The following is a 6,050-nucleotide window of genomic DNA, read 5'->3' as shown; positions in this document are numbered from 1 at the left end:
TGAAGCTGAAGAGCCAGACGATGGAGGAGTGAAGCTGAGAGCCAGACTGATGGGATGAAGCTGAGAGCCCAGACTGATGGGATGAAACTGAGAGCCCAGACTGATGGAGTGAAACTGAGAGCCCAGACTGATGGAGTGAAGCTGAGAGCCAGAACTGATGTAGGAGTGAAGTTGAGAGCCAGACTGATGGGATGAAGCTGAGAGCCAGACTGATGGAGTGAAGCTGAGAGCCCAGACTGATGGAGGAGTGAAGTGAGAGCCCAGACTGATGGAGGAGTGAAGCTGAGAGCCCAGACTGATGGAGGAGTGAAGCTGAGAGCCCAGACTGATGGAGGAGTGAAGCTGAGAGCCAGACTGATGGAGGAGTGAGGCTGAGCGCCCAGACTGAATGGAGGAGTGAAGCTGAGAGCCAGACTGATGGAGGAGTGAAGCTGAGAGCCAGACTGATGGAGGTGTGAAGCTGAGAGTCCAGACTGATGGAGGATGAAGCTGAGAGCCAGACTGACGGAAGTGTGAAGCTGAGAGTCCAGACTGATGGAGGAGTGAAGCTGAGAAGCCCAGACTGATGGAGGTGTGAAGCTGAGAGCCCAGACTGATGGAGTAAAGCTGAGAGCCAGACTGATGGAGGAGTGAAGTAGATAGCTAGTAGATCATAATGACCATAGCGTTTCCAGACCTAGCTAGTAGATCACAAGGACCATAGTTTCCAGACCTAGCTAGTAGATATTAATCACATAGAGTTTCCAGGCATAGCTAGTAGATCATAGGACCATAGTTTCCAGACCTAGCTAGTAGATAATAATCACCATAGAGTTTCACAGGCATAGCTAGTAGATAATAATCACCATAGAGTTTCACGAACTAGCTAGTAGTATAATCACCATAGAGTTTCAGGAATAGCTAGTAGATAATACTCATCATAGAGTTTCCAGACCTAGCTAGTAGGTAATAATCACCATAGAGTTTCCAGACTCGCTAGTAGATCATAATGACCATAGCGTTTCCAGACCTAGCTAGTAGATAATAATCACCATAGAGTTTCCAGGTATAGCTAGTAGATAAAAATCACCATAGAGTTTCCAGACCTAGCTAGTAGGTAATAAATCACATAGAGTTTCCAGACCTAGTAGTAGATCATAATGACCATAGCGTTTTCAGACCTAGCTAGTAGATAATAATCACCATAGAGTTTCCAGGTATAGCTAGTAGATAATAATCACCATAGAGTTTCCAGACCTAGCTAGTAGATAATAATCACCATAGAGTTTCCAGACCTAGCTAGTAGATCCTAAGGACCATAGTTTCCAGACCTAGCTAGTAGTAATAATCACCATAGAGTTTCCAGACCTAGCTTTTAGATCATAATGACCATAGAGATTCTGTAGGTTATTATTCATGTCTAATGGTGATGACCACAAACTATATCTATGGTAATAAAAATTGCTCTGTCTCCATCCTCCCCTAATGTCTGGGGCAGTACAGCTGGACATCTGTTCATCCTCCCTAATGTCTGGGGCACTACAGCTGGCTATCTGTCCATCCTCCCTAGTGTCTGGGGCACTACAGCTGGCTATCTGTCCATCCTCCCTAATGTCTGGGGCAGTACAGCTGGCTATCTGTCCATCCTCCCTAATGTCTGGGGCACTACAGCTGGCTATCTGTCCATCCTCCCTAATGTCTGGGGCAGTACAGCTGGCTATCTGTCCATCCTCCCTAGTGTCTGGGGCACTACAGCTGGCTATCTGTCCCATCCTCCCCTAATGTCTGGGGCATCAGCTGGCTATCTGTCCATCCCCTAATGTCTGGGCACTACAGCTGGCTATCTGTCCATCTCCCCTAATGTCTGGGGCAGTAAGTTGCTATGTGTTCATCCTCCCTAATGTCTGGGGCAGTCAGTTGGTCTGTGTTCATCCTCCTAATGTCTGGGCGTACAGCTGGCTTTGTCATCCTCCCTAGTGTTGGGGCAGTACAGTTGGCTATCTGTCCATCCTCCCCTAATGTCTGGGGCAGTACAGCTGGCTATCTGTTCATCCTCCCTAATGTCTGGGGCAGTACAGCTGGCTATCTGTCCATCTCCCTAATGTCTGGGGCAGTACAGCTGGCTCTGTGTTCATCCTCCCCTAGTGTCTGGGGCAGTACAGCTGGCTATCTGTTCATCCTCCCCTAATGTCTGGGGCAGTACAGCTGGCTATCTGTCCATCCTCCCTAATGTCTGGGGCAGTACAGCTGGCTCTGTGTTCATCCTCCCTAGTGTCTGGGGCAGTACAGCTGGCTATCTGTCCATCCTCCCCTAATGTCTGGGGCAGTACAGCTGGCTATCTGTCCATCCTCTCCTAATGTCTGGGGCAGTACAGCTGGCTATCTGTCCATCCTCCCTAATGTCTGGGGCAGTACAACTGGCTATCTGTCCATCCTCTCATCTATGTCTGGGGCAGTACAGCTGGCTATCTGTCCATCCTCCTTAGTGTCTGGGGCACTACAGCTGGCTATTGTCCCCATCCCTCCTAATGTCTGGGGCAGTCACAGCTGGCTATCTGTCCATCTCTCCTCCCTAATGTCTGGGGCAGTACAGCTGGCTATCTGTCCATCCTCCCCTAATGTCTGGGGCAGTACAGCTGGTATCGGTCCATCCTCCCCTAGTGTCTGGGGCAGTACAGCTGGCTATCTGTTCATCCTCCCTAGGATCTGGGGCAGTACAGCTGGCAACCCCCGTGTAAATAGTAATCACTCACTGCACTGGTGGGGTGGGATCCTCCATGAACCTGTCCGTGATTGTTATCTTATGCTAATGTTCTTTCTGTCGCTAGGTCTCAATAACGTACGTGGGTAGAGGTTAAAAAACAGAAGGATGTCACATTGTGCATGATAGCATAGATATATACCTGCCAGGTACTTTCACCCTGTCATCATAACACCCATTCAGAGTCAGTGAAGTGTTCCTGCATACCTGACAAAACACACCACTACACACACCACTTACACCCCACTACCTACACTACACACACCACTACACACACCACTACACACACCATTACACATTCACTACAATCACCACTACACACACACTACAACATACCACTACACATACCACTACACACACCACTACACACACCATACACTACCACTACACACACCACTACACACACCACTACACATTCCACTACACATCACCACTACACACACCACTACAACACCACTACAACACACATCAACACACACCACTACACACCACTAACACCCACTACACACACCACTACACACACCACTACAACACACCACTACACACACCACTACAACACTCCACTACACCACAAAGAACCACTAACCTCACTACACACAGTCTACACAACACATCACACACCACTCTGTTTGCTAACTGTCTCATTAATGGTCACACACGGGTAAATATGACATGCAGTAGTTATACAGCTCCAGGCCTGAGGGTGATAGAAGAAGCCAGTTGGAACATGGTTACTGTGGAAAAACTGGTGTAAATCCCAGCACTCACACCCTGTAGGAGAGAAATGGTTACGGTAATACCTGCATGTACAGTACTAACCAGGTATACAGTACATATGTAATACGGTTCTGAAGGATCCCATGACCCTTCAACAACATACCCATTCCACCATGATACATTGTCATGAAAATGAGCTGTTATAATGTCATGGATACGGGCTAGTTATGTCTTGGTTAGGTAATGTGTTAAAGGTTATGGTATCTGTAATGTAACTTTTCAAATGTTTACATTTACATTTTAGTCACTTAGCAGACGCTCTTATCCAAAGTGACATACAGTTAGTAAATTCACCCTACAGGATCAGTGTTTCCCGCGGGACAATTGAGCTAACGTGTGCTAATGTGATTGCATGACATTGTAAGTAACAAGAAACAAGAACATTTCCCAGGACATAGACATGTTCTTATATGGGCAGAAAGTTAAATTCTTGTTAATCTAACTGCACTATCCAATTTACAGTAGCTATAACAGTGGAAAAAATACCGTGCACAAACAAAAACACTTTTATCATAGCAACTGGTTTGATACATTTACATTTGAGTCATTTGGCAGACGCTCTTATCCAGAGCGACTTACAGTTCACCTCTGAAGGTAAATAATGTCCTCATTCAGTAATCTTGCTCTAATTTGTCATCCTGAGGGTCCCAGAGATAAAATGTAGCATAGTTAGTTTGTAAATCAATTTTTTTATTCAAATGTGGAACTGGGTCTACATTAAGTTTGGAACCCCCCCCCCTTCCCCCCCCCCCCCTCATCTACATGTGTGAAGGTTAGTGTCTTTTCTGTAGGGAAGCTAATTATTCATATTTGATGACATTCTGGAGTGTGTAAACTTGTTTTTGTTATTACCATATCATTTTTGTATGTTCTCTATAGTTATGTACTTGAAAATGTATCAACTGACCAATTTGGCACATTTGATACAAATGTTGAACAGTAATGCAATGGTTCATTGGATCAGTCTAAAACTTTGCCATCTAGTGGCCAAAATCTAAATTGCGCCTAGACTCCTAAGCGATATATTGGCCTTTCTCTTGCATTTCAAAGATGATGGAACAAAAAAAATAATATATTCATTTTTTTTTCTTTGTATTACCTTTTACCAGTTCTAATGTGTTATATTCTACTAACATTCATTTCCCATTTCCACAAACTTCAAAGTGTTTCCTTTCTAATAGTATCAAGAATATTATATCCTTGCTTTCAGGTCCTGAGCAGTTAGATTTGGGTGTATTTAGGCGAAAATTGAAAAAAGGGGTCTGATCCTTAGTCATAGTAAGGACATTTTTCCACTCGAAGGGCAAGTTTTAGTTTTTCTTTTGATTTATTTATTTGTGGGGTGGGCGTGAGAGGGGGTGCAAGGGGGTTTGTAGGATTATTTAAGATACTCAATTCTTTTTCAGTAAACTGGAACACAAAGCAGGCAGCAGGTCCTTGGAACTTCTTTTTTTTTCATTCTGACTAACAGTCATTATTTCTCAAGCACATTGGGTGATATTGCATTCTTCAACACACACACACATTGATGCAAGGCAGCTATTGCACAAATAAATCCATCTCAGACCAGACTCATTGAGTTGATTTGTAACCATCTCTATCGAGGTGTTTTCCCATAATCACGGTTATGCCGGATTTGATGCCATTGTTGGTGCAAAACATTAAAAAAAAATATGCTGTATATATTTATGTATTCATTTTTTTGCCACTACACACACCACTACACACTCCACTACACACACCACTACACATTCCACTACACACACCACTACACACACCACTACACACACCACTACACACACCTGTTTGACTAACTGTCTCATTAATGGTCACACACGGGTAAATAACTGACATGCAGTAGTTATACAGCTCCAGGCCTGAGGGTGATAGAAGAAGCCAGTTGGAACATGGTTACTGTGGAAAAACTGGTGTAAATCCCAGCACTCACACCCTGTAGGAGAGAAATGGTTACGGTAATACCTGCATGTACAGTACTAACCAGGTATACAGTACATTATGTAATACCGGTTCTGAAGGATCCCATGACCCTTCACAACAATACCCATTCCACCATGATACATTGTCATGACAATGAGCTGTTATAATGTCATGGATACGGGCTAGTTATGTCTTGGTTAGGTAATGTGTTAAAGGTTATGGTATCTGTAATGTAACTTTTCAAATGTTTACATTTACATTTTAGTCACTTAGCAGACGCTCTTATCCAAAGTGACATACAGTTAGTAAATTCAACCTCTACAGGATCAGTGTTTCCCCCCCGCGGGACAATTGAGCTAACGTGTGCTAATGTGATTAGCATGACATTGTAAGTAACAAGAAACAAGAACATTTCCCAGGACATAGACATGTCTTATATGGGCAGAAAGCTTAAATTCTTGTTAATCTAACTGCACTATCCAATTTACAGTAGCTATAACAGTGGAAAAAATACCGTGCACAACAACAAAACACTTTTATCATAGCAACTGGTTTGATACATTTACATTTGAGTCATTTAGCAGACGCTCTTATC

The sequence above is a fragment of the Salvelinus sp. IW2-2015 genome, unplaced genomic scaffold (assembly GCF_002910315.2).
Source record: "Salvelinus sp. IW2-2015 unplaced genomic scaffold, ASM291031v2 Un_scaffold1194, whole genome shotgun sequence".
Taxonomy (NCBI): domain Eukaryota; kingdom Metazoa; phylum Chordata; class Actinopteri; order Salmoniformes; family Salmonidae; genus Salvelinus; species Salvelinus sp. IW2-2015.
This window is presented reverse-complemented; position numbering follows the sequence as displayed.